This window comes from Manis pentadactyla, chromosome 13 (assembly GCF_030020395.1).
Source record: "Manis pentadactyla isolate mManPen7 chromosome 13, mManPen7.hap1, whole genome shotgun sequence".
Classification (NCBI taxonomy): Eukaryota; Metazoa; Chordata; class Mammalia; order Pholidota; family Manidae; genus Manis; species Manis pentadactyla.
Window position 1 is genome coordinate 22,751,814 of NC_080031.1, and position 22,006 is coordinate 22,773,819.

The window sequence follows — 22,006 nt, forward strand, 5'->3', positions numbered from 1 at the left end:
ACAACATAGTATAGTAAAAAAGTACAAAATTTAATAGAACTGAATATCTAAACAATTAGAGAGATATGAGAGGTAAAATGAGAGGAAATAAACTTAGTCAAGGCAATGCATCTAAGGAAGTCTCATGATGGGCAGCTGGCTGGGTGTTCATTGCTAAAATGTGATGTTTATTGTGTGTCTCTCCACTTACACCACATCTCCTGTATGCGCAAGTGTGTTTAGGTTTATTAAGGAAGACTGAATTGTTTAGACAATCATTCTTTCATATTTACATATTTTCAGACAATATATTGTAACTGGACTTGGTTCAAGGAATGTACAATCATACTGAGTAAATCATGCAAAAGTTTTCTTTCCTTCTGCAGCATGGCACTCTGATATTGACAAGTCCTTGATGAAAACTCCAGAAAGCACTCAGCTGAGGAAGTGACCTACTCATGCCAAATCATGCCAGTTAGTGATTATTATGTGTGAAGAATCATTGACTGTTTCATATTTGTCTACGTTTATATCAATGTTTTCATATACAGTTAGGTAAATGGATCAAATAAATATTATTGATTCCACTGTCATCGTGGTGGTGTATGATGTGAGATCAAAGATAAAACAATTCATAGCAGGTAAGTGATTATCCATTGATAATCAACCAAGCATATATATTTGACCACCAGAATATTTCATTTCATAAAACTTTTTTATTTCTCCTTTGAAGATTATTCCTAAGCTGTGCTTTCACCACATCAACTAAAATGACACAACAAAATAGCAGCGTAACTGAATTCATACTCTTAGGACTGACACAGGATCCTATGAAGCAGGAAATGGTCTTTGTAATCTTCTTCGTATTCTATGTAGGAACAGTAGTGGGAAATTTGCTTATTATTGTGACCATCAAGTCCAGCCAAACACTTGGGAGCCCCACGTACTTCTTCCTGTTTTATTTGTCCCTTGCTGATTCCTGCTTTTCAACTTCCACAGCCCCTAGGCTGATTGTGGATGCTCTCTCCGCGAAGAAAATCATATCTTATAATGAGTGCATTACTTAAGTCTTTGCACTACATTTATTTGGCTGCATGGAGATCTTTGTCCTCATCCTCATGGCCGTTGACTGCTGTGTGGCCATCTGCAAGCCCTTGCGGTACCCAAACATCATGAGATGGCAGGTCTGCATCATTCTGATTGTTCTTGCATGGAGTGGGTCTTTTATATATTCTATGGCTCAGATTATCCTGGCCTTGAAGTTGCCTTTCTGGGGACCCAATTTGATTGATTATTATTGCTGTGATATGCAGCCCTTATTGAAACTTGCATGCATGGACATTTATGTGATCAACCTGCTGTTGGGGTCTAATAGTGGGGCCATTTGCTCAAGCAGTTTTGTGATTTTGATGATCTCATATATTGTCATCTTACATTCTCTGCGAAACCACAGTGCAGAAGGGAGGAAAAAAGCTCTCTCCATTTGCACTTCCTACATCACTGTAGTCATCTTATTCTTTGGTCCCTGTATATTCATGTACACACGTCCCCCAACCACTTTCCCCATGGACAAGATTGTGTCCGTATTTTATACTATTGGGACACCCTTCCTCAAGCCCCTGATCTACACACTGAGGAATGAAGAAGTGAAAAATGCCATGAGAAGGCTGTGGTATATCAAAATTACCTCTGAAAGCAAAAGATGAACTGTGGGCCTCGGTTGAGTACTTACTAAGTCATGATTTGACTGAACCTCTACAGATCAATATCATAGTATGTATCCTGACTTCCCCATGCATTCAAATATAATGCACCTGACCTCCTTACATTTTTCTGTGTTTCTGTCCTCAAACTAGTAGCTTTTGTAACATCCTCATCCTAACTCCCTCTTTTCCTGATAGTTCAATACTGGCATTGCTGAATGTGAAATACACCTCACAACACAGTATACACTCTGGTTTAATAGGAAAATATTTCAGTGTATTAAAGTGTACCACATCTTTAGTAATTGCTAAGGTTCCATTTCATTTCCAAGAGTATTGCCACTATTTAAATAGAAAACTTTTACCAATATTGTCTTGAGAAAGATTATTTCAAGATAAATTCAGTAAAATAACATGTTTTCTGTGTTCTGACTATTTCTTGCTTTCTGGGACATTATGAAACTCAGTGTGTGTGCTGGTTTCCCAAATTAGTATGCCATTCATAAGAAGGGATATGTAGTTAACACAGAATGGAAATGTCATGACCCATCATAAAATTATCTAATCTACATCTCTATTACACCAGTACGTGTACACATACACACACTTGAGGTGTTCATGGTGATTGGCTTTTCAGAGGAATGAATAAAAAAAGGTAGGAGATATAAAAGAAATTAAAATAAGCTAATATGTAGGCTAAAATAATGTTAAGTTAATAGAATAAGAAGTTATATAGGGAAAGAATTTCAGAGGGTTTTATGTGGGTCAACAATGCTTGGAGTCAAATTATAACTGTGAAAATGAGATAAATGTTTTAAAATTTGTGGGATACTATATCCATCCAGTGGAAGTGAAGACCCACTCTCAAAAGTGAATCACCCAAAGAGAAATTGTGAATCCAAATTATCCTTTAATTTTAAGAACTGTAGTGTCTCATAAGCGTTCAATACTTTTTTGTTTTCATCGTATTTGTGTCTTACAAAAATAGCACAAAGTTATGTATTCCTATTAAAAATTTACAGATGAAAAATTGAAGTTGAGGAAAGTCAACAAATTCTTTAAGGGTGTTCTGCTAAGGAGTACCAGAAGTAAGCTTTTCAATGAGTTTTTTGTTTCCCAAGCCAATAACTAACACGTATCCTATATTATGCCTTATTTAAAATATCTTTTTAAACCTGGTTGAAACACAGGAAACTTTAAGAAATTGATGCAGTCATCATAAACTGCACTTGTTTTAGCTTCAAGGTAGGTGGTAGATTATAATGACGAAGAGTATGACCCCTGGGGTCACTGCATGAATCCAAATAGTGACTCTACCACTTTTTTCAACAACATTCTTGAGATATTTTTTAATACATACAAAATTTGTATATATTTAAGGTGTGCAACTTCTTATTTTATGTATAATGTGAAAGAGCACCACAATTAAACTAACATGTACACTGTCTTTACATAGTTACCATTGTGTGTGTGTGTATTTGTGTGTGATTAGATTTAATTTAAGATCTATCCTCTTTGCAATTTCAAGAATACCATATGGTATTGTTAACTATAGTCAACATGCTGTATAATAGATCTCTAGAACTTATTAATTCCACATAACTGATACCTTCTATGCTTTGCCAGTATTTCTCTATTCCCCACAATCCCTGGTCCCAACTACCCACCAGTTGACACTCTGCTTCTGTGAATTGGATTATGTGATTTCCCATATAATTGAGATAATGCAGTTTATCTTTGTGCTTTGATTATTTCATTTAACACTGTGTTTATGTTGTAAATGGCAGGATTTCTCTTTTTAAGTCTGAATAATAACATATATATCACATTCTGTATGTTTCTTCATCCATCATGGCCAATAAAGTTGCATCTATACCTTAACCATTGTGAATAATGCGGCAGTGAACGTGTGCGTGCAGGTATCCCTCCATGATCATGATTTCTGGTCCTTTGGATACATAGCCAGTAGTAGGATTGATGGACTGTAGTTCTATTTTAACCTGTTTGAGGAACCTCCGTACTCTTTTCACAGTGGATATCCTAATTTACATTTCACCAGGAGTGCAGATATATTCCCTTCCCTCCACATTCTCAACAATACTTGTTACCATGAGTTTTTAATAAAGCCATCCTGACAGGTGTGAGGTGCTTTTTTTCCAGTTTAGATGAGATATAATTAATATAAAACCTCGTGTAAGTTAAAGATATACAAACTGTTGATTTGATACACATATGCATTGCAAGATGATCACCACCATAACATTTCTTAACACCTCTATAAGAAAACATAATTTCCACTTCCTTTTTGTGGTGAGAAAATTTAAGATTTTCTCCCTTAGCAACTTCCAGCTATGTAATACAGTCTGACAGTATTTCATGTCTATAAATACAGTATAATCATCATGCTGTACATTAGATCCCCAGAGCTCATCTTAAGTTTGTGCCCTTTGACCAGAATCTTCCCCACATACCCCAAACCGCAGCCAATGGTAACTACCATTCTACTTTCTGTTTCCATGAGTTCAGTCAGCTGTTTTAAATTCTCCATTTAGGTGACACCATATAGTATGTATTTTTCTCTGTCTGACTTATATCACTTATCACAATGCCTTCAATGTCCAGCCATGCCATCTATGCTGTCCCATACTGCAGTATTTCCTTCTTTCTCATGGCTGAGTGTGCATGTGTGTATATGTTATCGTCTCCCATGTGGAAGATCCACGGTCATTATATATCATATATATATATGGGGTTAGTTGTGGATTCTCTTTTCTGCTCCATTGGTTTATATCCCTGTTTTTGGTTTGCCAATACCTTACTTTTTGGTTACTATAGGTTTGTAATAAAATTTAATCTCAAGAATTGTGATATCTCAGCTTTCTCCTTGCATAAGAGATTTTGCTTATTGGAGGTCTTTCGTGATTCCACATGAGTTTTGGGATTTTCTTTTTCTATTTCTTAAAAAGCATCATTGGGATATTACAGTGATGGCATTTATCATTTATCACAAGATAATTTTGGGTATTAAGATATTTTAACAATATTTATTCTCCTAATACATGAACAGAGGATGCCTTTCCATTTATGTGTACTTTTCAGTTTCTTTATCACTGGTATATAATTTTCAGTGTATAACTTTCATCACTTTGGTTAGGCTAATTCTTAAGTATCCATTTATTTATTGCTTATATGAATGAGATGGTGTTCATATTCTTATTTCCATTCTGAATACTCTGTTGAAAGTGCATAGTAACACCGCTGATTTTTATAAATGGATTTTTTAATAATAATTTTGACGAATCATTAGTTCTAACGTGTGTGTGTGCATGTGTGTGTGTGTAGTCCTTGTTTTTTCCATGTATATGATCATGTCATCTGGAAACAGATAATTTTACCTCTTCCCTTCTGACTTGGTTGCCTTTCCTTTGTTTGCCAAGCTGCTCCAGCTAGAACTTCCAGCATTACGTAGAATAGAAGTGCTAAGAGTGGCACCTTTGTTTTGTTCTGGATCTTAGAAGAAAAAATGTCAGTTTTTCACCATTTAGTATATTAACTGCAGACTTTTCATGCATAACCTTTTTTGATGGGTTCCACTTCTCCTGTTTTGTTGAAAGTGTTTGCCATGAAAGGGTATTGAATTTTATCAAAGGCTTTTTCTGCATCTATTGAGATGATAATTTGCTTTTTCATCTTTCATTCTGTTAATGTGGTACATGATATTTCTTGATGTTTTGCATGTTGAACCATCCTTGCATCCCAGGTATAAATCTCAGTTGGTTGTGATGAATGATTCTGTGGGCCTTTTGTAAGCCCTGGCATTACACAGCCTCCACGAGTAGCAGGTTCGGTGGTGTGCTGGTGTCTGTGGCCTGGGTGTGGTCCTGTGTGCATTCTTCAGCTCAGATTTTTCTGGCCTTGAGTTTACCTTTCTGTGGTCCCAATGTGCTCTATCACTATTTTTGTGACTTGCAGCCCTTGTTGAAACTTGTCTCTAGAGATATCTACATGGTTAATCTCCTCTTGGTGTCCAACAGAGGGGCCATCTGTACAGTCAGCCCTGTCATGCTGGTGTTCTCCTAGACTATCACCTTGCCTTCTCTGAGGAGCCACAGTGCTGAAGGGAGGAGAAAAGCCCTCTCCACCTGTACCTTGCACATCATCGTAATCTTATTCTTTGATCCTGGCATATTTATATACACGTGCCCTGCAACCACCTTCCCGATGGACAAGACAGAGTTGTGTTTTATATAATTGGAACACCTTTGCTCATCTATCTGGTTTATACACCGAGGAATGCAAGAAATGAAAATGCCATGGAAAATTTACAGAGCAAGAAGTTGACCTCAGAAGACAAAAGATGAATGGAAGTTTCAAATTCTTCTTCATAGTTTGGGCTTATCTAAAACTCTACAAAACAGTTTATCTTCTTATTTTAGAATTATTATAATGCTAACTTGGAACATGAGAGTTATTTCCTTTAGGAAAATAGGGAATGTGAATACTTCCACTGGCTAGTGTTGAGTCAAATTTATGTAGAAGAAGAGACAGAGTGAGGTATAAACAACTATATATTATCCATTGCCTAGATGTTCACCTATGTGTTCTCTTGTCTGCCTAGTATCACCATGGTTTTAACCTAGTGTTTACCCTGCTTTTCACCACATGAATATCCAGTGTTCTTTACATCTAGATTACACCCCTCATATTCACAGCCTGGCTAGTTTTACCTCTTTCAAAGAATTTCACTTATTAGATGCTTGTGTCTCCCCATGTTCGGTAATAGGGCTGTGACATAATTGTCCTTCCTGAGCCAAAAGAAAGTGCCAGATTCAAATACTTGTAGAAGGTCATGCAGTAAGGGCAATATTAAATCTAGTAGTCTCCCTCCCAATTCTTGAGTGCTCATTCCTAATTCTTACTATCAGTTTTTTTAGATTCTTCTAGAACAGTGACATAACAGTGATGAAATTCACCCTTTTCAGACAGGTCTGTGACCTTAGGGAAGTTTGACTGTTGTGTTTATACTCAAAAGAGTTTTTTAGTAAAATCTACTTTATGATCCTAATTTGATTTCTTCTAATTTGGGGGTTGTAGTATGGTTTCTCTTGAATTATATAAATTAATCATGGCATATATGGTCCAAATTTAGAGTGATATATTATGTGATCTAGAAGTAGGGAGTGTAAGCAGTTGATATTACTGAATTTTAAGGTAGTAATGAAACAAAACAGTGAATGAGATAGCTTCAAGGAGGAAAGTTAGGTTTTCAAGCAGGCAGCTCTACACGACAGGTATGAATTATGAATTCCCTTTCTGGAAAAGGCAAGGTTGGGAAACAGCAAACACTCAGTGGTTGCCAGGGATTCAGGAAGAGGGGAAAAGGAGATGACTAAGTGGAATGCACATCATTTTTTAAGGAAGGGAAACTATTATTTATGATAACCGTAAGGGTACATGACATAATGTACAAGTAAAAACCCATAAAACTTTGGTCCCTGTATATTCATGTACACACATCCCCCAACCACTTTCCCCATGGACTAGATGGTGTCTGTATTTTATACTATTGGGACACCCTTCTTCAACCCCCTGATCTACACACTGAGGAATGAAGAAGTGAAAAATGCCATGAGAAGGCTGTGGTATATCAAAATTACCTCTGAAAGCAAAAGATGAACTGTGGGCCTTGGTTGAGTACTTTCTGAGTCACAGTTTGACTGAATCTCTACAGATCAATATCATAGTGTGTATCCTGACTCCCCCATGCCTTCAAATTCAATGCACCTGACCTTACTTTTTTCTGTGTTTCTGTCCTCAAACCAGTAGCTTTCCTAACATCCTCAGCCTGACTCCCTCTTTTCCTGAGAGTTCAATACTGGCATTGCTGAATGTTAAATATACCTCACAACATAGTATACACTCTGGTTTGATAGAAAGAAATATATATATGTATATATATATAAAATCACAGTAGCTCAAATATGTGAAAATTCGTAATAGAGTGTAGCTGGTTTGCTATGATTTATAATTCCCTCCAGAACACTTTTGAAATAAGGTGTCCTGCTTTCTCTTGAACACTTGCAAAGCAAAGGAACTTACTTTGTGTATCAAGAAGTTCATTTCATTTTATCATTAATTTAGCCTTGAAATGTTCCATACTACTGTATCAAAGACTTTTTAATATAATGATTTTCTATTATAGTTTTGATTGCTTTCTTTAGCTCTTAAGATAAATGAGACTTATGTACGGAATTTTTTAAATGTAGTGTTACAAAGGCCTTGACATATTCAGCTACTTATATGATTGGTGTATAGAAGACTACAACAATGAAATTCCGTAACTCTAAGAATTAAGAAAGTAACAGAATGCACATTTTCAAGATTAAATAAAAAATAAAAAGACACCAGAGATACAGCATACCATTTGAGATTGAAGTAGTACTTAAAGGTATCTGAAAATAACTTGGTTTGATAAGAAAAGAAGTCATGATATTATTCTATGTGAAGTTGGAATATGTGAGTCAAATGAAGGAAAGCACCATAGGCATCCCGGTAGTGATCACTGACACTTGTCTTCAGTCAGTGGACTTAGAAAGAACCCACTGTTTTAGCCCATTATTGTCACCTTCTTTCTCTACCTGTACATCCCTAATAAAGGTGTTGTTATGGGTCTCAGATCAGGCAAACCGGAGCAGGAGGAAGGAAACAGGTCCTCACAGAAAAGTAGATTATAAAAAGGGAGGCTTTATTTAGCCGGCCGGCTACTTAACGAGCAACCTCTCCAAGTGCAGCTCCGAACCCTTCTTATATCTTTTTAGGCATTTTTACCACATCTTGCTTGGTTTTTGCAACTTTTCTGCCTTCGCCTAAATTCAGCAAGCTATATTTCTTGTTTAATGCTTTGGGGGCTTAAGCATCCTGTTTTACCCACCTGCTGCAGGAAATGGGTGATACTGCTGGTCTCTAACAAAGCAATGTACAGAAGAAAAATAGGCTGGGGTTAGTTGAGCATCCTGTTTCTCATGGGATTTATATGTTTTCTTTTAGTTTCTCAGAAGTTGGTACATGACTAGGGTCTGGGGCTATCTTTACAGAGAGCTTTGTGTCCTATTTTAATGTCTGAAACTGCTTCATCCCCTCACAGTGTCATATAGATTGACATGTTACAAATGATAACGTGACACGTGACAGAACAGATTAACAGCTGTACCTTGGCTGTGCAAGAGGTTGTATCATGATCATTTAACATTCATTGATTTCAGTGTACCACCTCCTTAGTAATTGTTATAAGGTTTCATTTCATTTCTAGAACTGTGGCCACTAACTAATTGGAAAATTTTAGCAATACAAATATTGTCTTGACAAATATTATTTTATTACTCCACTCTAATTTCATCAAGAAAAAAGTCACAATTTTTTTCCTCGTATGAGCTTAGTATTGTATTGCAGTAAGGCTTCCTAGTCTCCATTTTTCTTTACAAAGCAAAAATAGTGATCAGGCTCATAGCATCCAACAATGAACAGTACTTAAATGGAGTTCTATGATTTTTTAGTTCATTGATCAATTTACTCCTTACCTTATTACAGCTAACCCCAATTCCTTGTTTAGGAGAGGGCATAGTCTTTACTATATACATATATGTTTTTACTAAAACAAATTGCTTTCAAGATAATGGATAGAAAAGTAGGTTGGTAAACAACTTAAACTGGGTGCAACTCTAAATATCCAAAACCCTAATAGTCAAGACCCAATAGAAAGAGACCCAGATCAAGGGCATCTAAGTGATTTATTTGCATCAGAAAGTAATAGGCTGTGTATTAGTGGACAGCTGTGCTGACACCCACTCAGTCAGGGTTGTGTCCCCACTTGAGAGCAGACTGAGAGGGGGTGTCTCTCTGGAGACACAAAGGGTAGTGACAAGAAGAAGAATCATCATCTCAATAGAAAAAAAATATGAAAGGTGAGAGATTACAGATCACTCAGTCTGTCTTTCTGAAGGTTTATGTGTGTATATCTTGCAGTTCATAAAAATGCAAACATTTTCAATTCCAAATCATTGTGAAATAATTTTCCATAAGTTTCAGCAAAATGTTCATTCTTCAGGTAGGATTCTGGTTTGTTTTCTCTTCATCATAAATGTTTCCTCCACAGTAGCTCTTGAAATCTCATCCTGAAATCATAGGGAAATGCTATTATGGTCACTTCAGTTAGCAAGAAGTGACAGGGGTGGTTGAATGCAGTCCAGTAAGAGAATTGTTGTAATCATTGCAACACATAATATTATATATTCTAGAGCACATTTGCTCAATTTGTCAATTAATGGACCCACTCTGCAAGTGGTGGACTAGCAATAGCAATGAAAAGCATAGAAGCTTGAAGACATGTACAATAAACTAAACGGTGACCTTTTTTTAATTCAAATTGTAGTTCCATAGCAGAAATCATCTGAGTATAAAATTAAAACCAGTTACCTAGTTAACTTCAGATGTTGGATATTAAGTGAAATGTTGTTTTACATTTCTCTTTTCACTTTAGTTGTATTACATAGGGTTGGTGTGTAGATTATAAAATCTTCAGTCTTGCCAATGTACTGTAAGAAATCAATCACCCAGGACAAGCATAGACATTATACTCACCAATTTTTAAAGTATTCCTTTAATGCATATCAAAAGCTTTCATAAGGATCTCAGGAAATGGATTCACTTTCTCTCCTTCCATGACTTTCTGAAGATTGAGGTTATTGCTAACCCGTCTCAGCATCACTGTCCACATATATAGAGCTGACATAACTTTACAGAATTCAGAAATATAATGAGGAACACAGGGAACAATATGAAACACTGCAGTCCCATACATGGTTCATACACATAACACGGTTTATGCACATAACATGGTTCAAAAGTTCCTTTGCCTTTTTTGCATTTTTTGAGTGAGAAATTCTGAAATTTCCATATAAACAATGTATATGAAGAAAGAAAATAAATGTTTATCACAGTTCAGATGTAATGGAAATGATCAGGATACATTCAGTTTTGGGAATCTGTGAAGTGAAAAGAAAGAAAATTAAGAAACAATTAGTTGTTGTAAAGCAGACCTTAACACTGATCACTTCCCTGAAATTTCCCTGGATTTTAATCAAAACGTAGTCAAATTATTGCCTTATTTCCTTGGGAGTATTGCATAAAAATGCTGCAATCTCTTCTGGTGGTGCTACCAAATTTATAAGAATAATTACTCTTATAGTTAAAGTAGAGTGTTCACCATAAGTCCAACTATTCTCCTCATGATATCAGAATATGGTCTTTTAAACACTTACCTTAAATGAATCAGAAGAAACAAGTTTCTTTTAGGATGGCAGGTTTTTCAGAGTTAAGAAATTACATATCACTGGGATATGCTATCAAAAACCTGGCCATTCCTTGATAATAATACAGGAAAATATAAAAGCATGAAAATGGACTCAGTACAGTCCACTGCAATTTGAAGATTTTATTAACTCTTAACTTACTGCTCTCGTAATCAACTGGAATTCCGCTTGTGATTCATATACACTTAAACTAAAGTGAGCTTAGGTATTTTCATAGTAATGAAATTATCTTCTATGGCAAGAGAAAATATAGACATAACAATGAAATTGAATGGAATACACTTAAGTAGCATGTAACTGCCCTAAAACACAGTTGGCAGACAGTTCTTCAGAACAGGTGGCATGGTTAACTCACTTGCTTAATCATGTCTAAGTGGCTATAAGAGTAGCTTTAGTCACCTTGGGAAGACTTGTCTCCTCAGATATTCATTCTGCTGAATCTTTTCCAGTAAAATAAAATAAAATGCAGAGACTTAAAAACCAATTATTCAAACACATTTGGGACAATTCTCTGAAATTATTTTGAAAATCTTAATATGTTTTAGGATATGTATATTGGTTTAAGTTTTAGACATAGATTTACATAGAAAGTGGACCTTGAGATATCAGTTAACCAGGTCATATAAGCCCAAAACGTGCACATGTAAGGTCAGTTAATCAACTTCCCTCCATAGTCCACAAACCTGTATGTAAGACATTTCCATTGGACATCCTTGAGACATGCTATTTCATTGATCTCTTGTCTACATTTATAAAAATATCATAGTGCTTTGATTTCTGAAGTTTCATAATCTACTTAATTAAGTCAGGTTGGGTAAGTTCTTCAAGTTTAGCTTTTTATAATGGTGTGGGGGCTAATGTGTATGCCTTTCATTTCAATTAATGTTAGAAAAATCTTTTAAGTTGCAATAAAGAAGAGTGCTCTAATGTTGGGGGTGCTTTCTTAGATAGCAATTTCAGGTGTGTAGACAGACTTCCTACTGAAGTCCAGTCATGTGATCTGTAAGCATGGAATTATTCTCTATTATTAATGTCTTCGTAAATTTCTCTCTTAAAGACTTCTGTAATTCATATATGCTGTTACCTATATCTTGTCGTGAGATTTATCTTTAAATATTTCATGCGTTGATTCTACTGCACATGACATCTACAAATTTCATTTTCTAATTATTTTTTACTAGTGGAAAATACAATAATTTTTTGTATATTGATTTGATATCCTGAAATCTTGAAAAACTCACTACAATGAAAAAAAATTCATTCAGACTGGAAGAAATAAACCTGTTTTTCCATAAGTGCTATTACTATCTATGGAAAAAATCTAAAGAATGTATTACAAAACTTCAAAAATGGGTATCAGAGAAATGGTGGTGGTATAAAGTGAATTCAGATGCAATTGCTCCTTTTTTTGTTTAACATTTATGTAGAGTAAGTGTGGTTTCTTCTTTAAGTTTTTGAAGAATTCACCAGTGAAGCAATATATAAAGGGGTAAATGGGGAAAGAGATTTCTATTTTGTAGTTTTGAGACAGAAAATTCAGTTCTTTAAGATATAGAGATATTGAGATTGTCTATTAATCATTTTTAAATGAGTTGTGGTAGTTTATATCATTTGAGAATTTTGTGCATTCTATATATTTTTCAATTAATTGGCCATATTATATTCAAAATAATACCTTATAGTTCTTTTAAAATCTGTTGTAAGTTTAGTAATAGAGCCTTTAACATTAAAAACCAAAAGCCTTTGATAATAAATGATCTAGGTGTTCTATGTCTTACCTATGTCTATATCTTAAGAGATCTTAGTTCAAATCCTATTATGATGTACAAATATACTTTCTTAAAAGTTCCTTCCGGTTTTTCTAAAGGATTTGGCAGATGTTTCTTCATTGTCCTGACAAGACAATTTGCTTGATACATTGTGTCACAATGCATTTTTATTTCATAGATATTATTTCTTACACAACTTTAGGTTCACAGCAAACCTGAAAGAAAAGTACAGAGAGAACCCATATCCCCCTTCCCCTCACATACGGACAACCTCCCCTCCTGAGTGTTCCACATGTTACAGTCAAATGAATCTACATTGTCACATCTTTATCACCCAAAATTCACAGCTTACCTTAGGGTTCATGCTTGGTGTTGTGCAATCCATGGGTTTTGACATGTATAATGACAATATCCAAAACTGTGACATACGGAAGTTTTACTGCCCAAAAAATCCTCTGCGCTCTGCCCATTCATCCCTCCCTTTTCTCTAACCTTTGTCATCCACCGATTTTTTTCCTATAGGTTTGCATTTTCCACAGTGTCTTATAGTTGAAATCATACAGTAAGGTAGAACTTTCAGATTGTCTTCTTTCACTTTGTAATGTGCATTTAAATTTCCTGCATGTCTTTTCCAAGTTTGACACCTAATTTAATTTTAGCATTAAACAATATGCCATTGTTGTATTAAATACATCTAGCCACCTACTGAAGGACAGCTTCATTGCTTCCCAGAGTTGGCAATTAGGAATAAAGTTGCTATAAACATCTGAGTGTAGGCAACATGCATTTTGCTTTTTAATTGTTATTTTATTTGTTTTTAGACCTATCTTACTTGTCTTTTCCAGTTTTTCTTTTCTTAATGTTGTAGGAAAGATCTTTGGATCCAATGACAGCCAAGTTTGTTGGATATAATGACTGCCAATTTGCTTATCAATTTTGAGCAGGTCCACACTTAAATTTTATTATACAGTTTCTTGAGTTTAGTGGGAAATGTTATTACATTCTGGTGAATACATGGAATATAATTGTTTTCAGCATTCTGCATTATAGATTCTCATTATGACCTCACTAGTTATGATTATTTGTTTTGATGGGACATTGGAGAGTCAACCCCAGGAACCAGCTTAAAACAGCTTCTACTTTAAATATTTTTCTTGCACAACAGATTTCTGAATAACACTAGAAAATGTATACATACATTTTCGATCAAAAAGTTAAATTTATTATTTTAATTTTAGACTTCAATTCTACACAACAACAGAAGATGTGTCACTATGTAGGCTCACCCCTATATCCAAAGTTTCTAATAAAATTATCAATAATCTTTTTCCTTTATAATTTACTGATCAATACAAGACTAACTTATTTGCTTTGTCCCAATTGCACTTTTCACAAAGACAGTCCTATATAAACCCCGCAAATGAACTTAGTTTGATGGTACTTTTTATACACAAGGATTAGTATTCATTTAATTTTTACTTTCATCTATAGTTTATATTCTCTTTCATTCCACTCAGGATAGTGGTGGAGGATATAATCTATGAGGTAGCTCCTGGCTTTTTCTTTCACATTTATCCTCTTCTTTCACGAAGTTGCTTAGCCAATAAGCCTTCTCATATTAATTGTGTGCTCCCTTGGAATATAATGTTTGAAACCAAACTTTTCTCATAGTGTTTTTCATCTCTGTATTTCTCAGTGTGTAGATTAAGGGATTGAACATAGGAGCAATGATGGTGTAAAATAGTGCAAGTATTTTGTCCTCAGGAAAAGTAGTAGGAGGTAGATAAAGATGTCAGGCCCAAAAAATAAGATGACCACAGTGACATGAGACCAACAGGTAGAGAAAGCTTTGCGTCTTCCCTCAGCCAAGAGATTTATTAGAGTGAACAATATAATGCCGTAAGAAACAAATAAGACAACAAAGGTTACTAAGGCAGCCATACATGTAAAGGCAATCACGAGAACACTGGTGATGTAGGTGTCAGTGCAGGCAACTTTCAGCAGAGGAAAAATATTGCAAAAGTAGTGATCAATCTCATTAGGACCACAGAAGGGCAGCCCAACTGCTGTAGAAAACAGAGGAAAGGCATGAAGAGCCCCACCACCCCAAGCAGCTAAGATTAGCAGGTTGCACCTTGACCTGCTCATGATGGTCATGTAGTGGAGAGGTCTGCAGATGGCAACGCAGCGATCGAAGGCCTTGGACGTAAGGATGAAGAACTCGGTACCGCCAAAGAAGTGCATGGTAAGGACCTGTAACATGCAGTTACTGTAGGAGATGGTTTTTCTTTCCACTAGAAGGTCAGCAATTAATTTTGGTGTCACAGTAGAAGTATAGCAGATGTCAATTGAGGCTAAGTGAATGAGGAAGTAGTACATTGGTTGGTGAAAAAGAGGACTGCATTGGATGGAGACAAGGATCAGAAGGTTTCCTAGCAAGAGAGCCATGTAACAGAATAAGAAGAGCACAAATCAAAATATTTGTTTGTTCTCGTCATAAGAAAGTCCCCAAAAAATGAATTCTGAGATGTTTCTATGGATTTTCATAATTTGTGTTTATTGTATGTGAAACACAAATGAATTATATATCTGAAAGAAATAAAATGTAAATTTTGTGAAAAATTAAGAATATGAACACAATGATACAATATCTACTACAAAGTAGATTGACATGAATGGATCTTAATATTAATAATGCTTGATTTATTGAATTGAATGTTTTTTCTTTTATTATGTCTCTTGATTTACATATTCACTGTGGAATAATTGTGTAATGGTAAAATAACTATACATTCTCCTTAATATTACTGTTAATGATTAAAGTATTCAAGTATTATTTTGAAAATAAAAACATTTTATTAATGTTAATTATTTTATTTAAAAAACAAGAACTGTTCACTTTATTATTTAGTCTAACTGAATAAAAACAAGGAAATTTTTTGAGTACTTTTTAATATTTGTGCCTTACATATATACAATCAATTTTCCTTCTTTAAAAATTATCTGACCAAATTCTGTCAATTTTATGGGAATGAAAGTAAAAGAAATTTAAATGAATTTAGACACCCCTACTTGAACTACAGAACTTTAATTTGTGTAGATTATGATAATTTATGCTATGTGATCAAATATTTTCAATGGGCCATTTTAAACCAATGAAACTACTGTTTCTTAACAGGGAAAGAATAGTTTAAAACTATACTGCAAAAGAAAACATCAATTTATGACAAAAAGTTTTAAAAGCATTCAGAAAATGTATTCATTTCTCATATTTACAATTCATGTGTTGAAGATAATTTAATATGTAATGTCATTCAATGTAATGTCATTTAAATTTGTGCTGGTGATTGGTGAAGATAAGGTCATTAAATTGCACAAATATATTTGAATTGTGTCTGTATCATGGCTTTTGCTAGAAAGTTCTTTTTTGAGATTCAACCTTAAGAAGGAACAAGATAAAGATGATACAAAGGTAATTTACAAACTTCATGGCTAGTTGTATTGTTGTAAAAATACATCAACGAAAAGTTCAGGAATTTGCATCTTTAATACCTATTGTCAATCTTAAGTCATTACTTTTTACTGCAAAATGAGTGTAGGATAGAGAGAAAGCACTTCCAGGAGCTATCTTACCTCTGATGAGGAATAATCTGACCCCAGTGGCTTTGTAAAAGCTAGCACACCTTCTACCTTACTCTGGATCTGAAGTGAAAGTCCTATCTGGCACCCAAGTGTCTATTTAAAAAGCACAAAATGCTCTTCTTTTAAGATTATTTAGAAACCACCATCAATAGGGACTCACAAATTCAGTATCTAAGTTATGTATAGTCTTTGAAAGGTTTTATATGTCAAAAATGGACAGCTTTGGCATTTTTTTTCAGACATCTCTTATTTTATACACACAGACACCCCTCACATTTTAAAATGATGACATTATTCTTCAGTCCTTTAAAAAAGTCATGTAACTTAATATCAAGGATGATGAAAAACCAGGACAATCTCACATTGTTGGTGAGAATGTAAACTGGTACAACCACCTTGGAAAACTTTCACAGCATTTACTAAACCTAAACATACATACACCCTATGACCAGCAGTTCTACTCCTGGACCCATACCCAACAGAGATGAGTCCTCTGTGTACCAGAAGGCAAGGCTGGGAATGGCCATAGGAGCTTGATTCACAGTAACCTATGGAAACAAGCCAAATGTCCATCAACAGGAGAATGGGTAAATATACTGCGATACAGTCACACAGTGGAGTATAACATGACAATACAAAAGAACAAAATATGGATACTACAGCAACATGAGTAAGCCTCACATAAGTTTTTTTTTTTTACAGGGCATCTCTCATATTAATTGATCATATGGTTGTTAACAACAATAAAATTCTGTATAGGGGACTCAATTCACAATCATTAATCAACCCCAAGCCTAATTCTCAACAGTCTCCAATCTTCTGAACCATAAAGAACAAGTTTATACATGGTGAACAAGTTCTTACATAGTGAATAAGTTCTTACATGGTGAACAGTGCAAGGGCAGTCATATCACAGAAACTTTCGGTTTTGATTACGCATCATGAACTATAAACAATCAGATCGATATGATTATTCATATGATTTTTATACTTGATATATGTGTGAACACCACATTTCTCCCTTATACTTATTCTTATTCTTATTATTTTTAATAAAATGCTGAAGTGGTAGGTAGATGCAAGATAAAGGTAGAAAACATAGTTTAGTGCTGTAAGAGGGCAAATGTAGATGATCAGGTGTGTGCCTATAGACTAAGTATTAATTCAAGCTAGACAAGGGCAACAAAACATCCACGGATGCAGAAGATTTCTCTCAAAACAGGGGGGGTAAAGTTCTAAGCCTCACCTCTGTGGATCCCCAATTTCGCACCTGACGGACCCCCTGCGACGGTGCCTGTCTTAGGTTGTTCCTCCCTTGAGGAATCTTACCCGTCTCTGGCTAACCAGTCATCTTCCAGGGCCATACAGGGAAACGTAAAGTTGGTAAGTGAGAGAGAAGCAATATTGTTTGAAAAGGTTAGCTTTTTACTTCTTTCCAGATTTATGCCCTGTGACTTTTATGCCCAGCATTTGTCTTGAGGTATCCTTACCACTTGGAAGAATTATGAAACTCAGTAATTTCGATATAAGGCAAGGATTCTATTTAAGGGTTATAATTAGGAAGGAAGAAGAAAAGATATAGAAGTAGCAGATGGAAGAAAACATGGGAAGATTGATTATTTCTTTGACATATCTTCTTGTAGAGTAACACAAGTGTGTATAGGTTTTAAACTACTAATTAAATTGCACACACACATTAACGTAATAGGAATACTGCTACATAACCAAAGAAGACCTACAATTACCAGCCATCTCCAGTGAAACCAAGAAAACCAGTTAGGCACCCTAAGCATTTGTGAAAACTTATCAATGATATGATGGATATTGTGTAACTGAATTTGAATAGTTTGAGAAAAATAGGACAAATTAAAACAACACATTTCTGGGAACTGTTCACATCCTATATGTTCTTTTAGCAGTAGATAGTCTGTAGTCGAAAAATTTTGGAGCACTGCAACTTGCACTTCTCCTAATTCTTGTTTGAGTTCCGACAGTATAGATCCTGTCAAATTTGTTGTTTTACTGTATGCACAGGCCAGCTTAGGTATCTCCTTCTTCATTCCCATGGCAAGTCCAGGAACCAGTGGGATGAATGCAGCTACAACTGCAACAGCACCAGGATATTTGTTGAAGAGTTTTGATGATCATCTTCTGGAATGACTCTTTCAGAGGATGTTGATGTGGGAAGTTCTTCTTCATATCGTATCTTAATTCGTTTTCTGGGTAGCCAAATTAGGCTTTGATCCCCTATATAAACACAAAAAAACCATTGCCCACCCTTTGATATGCCCTTTACATCATTGTGAAGAACTTATTGGAGATCACCACACAGGAACTGCTTTCTTTTTCTTTTTTTTTTGTTTAAGAGAAAGGAATATAATCAGAAAAATGTACTTCCATAGCTGATCATCTGACACCCTTTAAATGATCAAAATTAAGGAAATTTAAAGCATGCATTAATCGTTGATTTACAGTTAGTTTTATCCTATCAAGGAGTAATCCCCCTTTACGTTCCTTCTTTTTTTTTTTTTTTGGTTATTCTTAATCTACAATTACATGCAAAATATTATGTTTACTAGACTCTCCCCTATACCAGGTCCCCCCCACAAACTCCTTACAGTCGCTGTCCATCAGCACAGCAAAATGTTGTAGAATCACTACTTGTCTTCTCTGTGTTGTACAGCCCTCCCCTTTCTCCCATACCCAATTATGCATGCTAATCTTAATACCCCCTTTCTTCTTCCCCCCTCTTATCCCTCCCTACCCACCCATCCTCCTCAGTCCCTTTCCCTTTGGTATCTGTTAGTCCATTCTTAAGTTCTGTGATTCTGCTGCTGTTTTGATACTTCAGTTTTTCCTTTGTTCTTACACTCTCAAGATGAGTGAAATCATTTGGTATTTCTCTTTCACTGCTTGGCTTATTTCAATGAGCATAATACCCTCTAGCTCCGTCCATGTTGTTGTAAATGGTAGGATTTGTTTTCTCCTTATGGCTGAGTAATATTCCATTGTGTATATGTACCACACCTTCTTTATCCATTCATCTACTGATGGACACTTAGGTTGCTACCAATTCTTGGCTATTGTAAATAGTGTTGCTATAAACATAGGGGTGCATCTGTCTTTTTCAAACTTGAGTGCTGTGTTCTTAGGGTGAAATCCTAGGAGTGGAATTCCTGGATCAAATGGTAAGTCTATAGAGCATTTTGAGGAACCTCCATATTGCTTTCCACAATGGTTGAACTAATTTACATTCCCACTAGCAGTGTAGGAGAGTTCCCCTTTCTCCACAACCTCGTGAACATTTGTTCTAGTTTTTCTTTTGGACGGTAGCCATCCTTACAGTTGTGAGGTGATACCTCATTGTGGTTTTAACTTGCATTTCTCTGATACTTAGCGATGTGGAGCATCTTTTCATGTGTCTGTTGGCCATCTGTATTTCTTTTTTGGAGAACTGTCCATTCAGTTCCACTGCCCATTTATTAATTGGATTATTTGTTTTTTCTTTGTTGAAGTGGGTGAGCACTTTATATATTTTGGTTGTCAAACCTTTATCGGATCTGTCATTTAAAATATATTCTCCCATACTGTAGGGTTCCTTTTTGTTCTATTGATGATGTCTTTTGCTGTACAGAAGCTTTTCAGTTTAATATAGTCCCATTTGTTCATTTTTGCTTTTGTTTTCCTTGCCCGGGGAAATGTGTTAAAGAAGAGGTAACTCATGTTTATGTCTAAGAGGTTTTTGAATACGTTATTTTCTAAGAGTTTTGTGGTTTCATGACTTACATTCAGGTCTTTGATCCATTTTGAATTTACTTCTGTGTATGGGGTTAGACAATGGTCCAGTTTCATTCTCCTACATGTAGCTGTCCAGTTTTGCCACTACCATCTGTTGAAGAGACTGTCATTTCACCATTGTATGTCCATGGCTCCTTTATCAAATATTAATTGACCATATATGTATGGGTTAATGTCTGGAGTCCCTAATCTGTTCCACTGGTCTGTGGCTCTGTTCTTGTGCCAGTACCAAATTGTCTTGATTACTATGGCTTTATAGTAGAGCTTGAAGTTGGGGATTGAGATCCCCCCTACTTTATTCTTCTTTCTCAGGATTGCTTTGGCTATTCGGGGTTTTTGGTGTTTCCATATGAATTTTTGAATTATTTGTATCAGTTCGTTGAAGAATGTTGCTGGTAATTTGATAGGGATTGCATCAAATCTGTATATTGCTTTGGGCAGAATGGCCATTTTGATGATATTAATTCTTCCTAGCCATGAGAATGGGATGAGTTTCCATTTTTTAGTGTCCCCTTTAATTTCTCTTAACAGTGAGTTGTAGTTTTCAGGGTATAGGTCTTAAACTTCTTTGATTAGGTTTATTCCTAGGTATTTTATTCTTTTTGATGCAACTGTGAATGGAATTGTTTTCCTGATTTCTCTGTCTATTGGTTCATTGTTAGTATATACGAAAGACACAGATTTCTGTGAGTTAATTTTGTATTCTGCAACTTTGCTGTATACCGATATCAGTTCTAGTAGTTTTGGAGTAGAGTCTTTAGGGTTTTTTATGTACAATATCATGTCATCTACAAATAGTGACAGTTTAACTTCTTCTTTACCAATCTGGATTCCTTGTATTTCTTTGTTTTGTCTGATTGCCGTGGCTAGGACCTCCAGTACTATGTTAAATAACAGTAGGGAGAGTGGGCATCCCGGTCTTGTTCCCGATCTCAGAGGAAAAGCTTTCAGCTTCTCACTGTTGAGTAAAATGTTGGCTGTGGGTATATAATATATGGACTTTATTATGTTGAGTTACTTGCCCTCTATACACATTTTGCTGAGAGTTTTTATCATGAATGTATGTTGAATTTTGTCTAATGCTTTTCTATGGAGATGATCATGTGGTTTTTGTCTTTCTTTTTGTTGATGTGGTGGATGATGTTGATGGATTTTCGAATGTTGTACCATCTTTGCATCCCTGGGATGAATCCCACTTGTTCATGGTGTATGATCCTTTTGATATTCTGTTGAATTCGGTTTGTTAATATTTTATTGTGTATTTTTGCATCTATGTTCATCAGGGACATTGCTCTGTAATTTTCTTTTTTGGTGGGGTCTTTGCCTGGTTTTGGTATTAGGGTGATATTGGCTTCATAGAGTGAGTTTGGGAGTATTCCCTCCTCTTCTATTTTTTGTAAAACTTTAAGGAGAATGGGTATTATGTCTTCTCTGTGTGTCTGATAAAATTCTGAGGTAAATCCGTCTGGCCCGGGGGATTTTGTTCTTGGGTAGTTTTTTTATTACTGTTTCAATTTCTTTGCTCATAATTGGTTTGTTTAACATTTGTGTTTCTTCCTTGGTCAGTCTTGGAAGGTTGTATTTTTGTAGGAAGTTGTCCCTTTCTTCTAGGTTTTCCAGCTTGTTGCCATATAGGTTTTCATAGCGGTCTTTAATAATTCTTTGTATTTCTGTGGAGTCTGTCGTGATTTTTCCATTCTCATTTCTGATTCTGTTGATTTGCGTTGATTCTCTTTTTCTCTTAATA

The 22,006-nt window shown here is 35.4% G+C and overlaps 2 pseudogenes; one reads left to right on the forward strand and one right to left on the reverse strand.

Moving 5' to 3' along the window:
- The first annotated feature begins 761 nt into the window (after positions 1-761).
- LOC118931534 (olfactory receptor 4C11-like) lies at positions 762-1,685 on the forward strand (annotated as a pseudogene).
- A 12,752-nt stretch (positions 1,686-14,437) lies between these two features.
- LOC118931536 (olfactory receptor 4P4-like) lies at positions 14,438-15,366 on the reverse strand (annotated as a pseudogene).
- Positions 15,367-22,006: the final 6,640 nt, after the last annotated feature.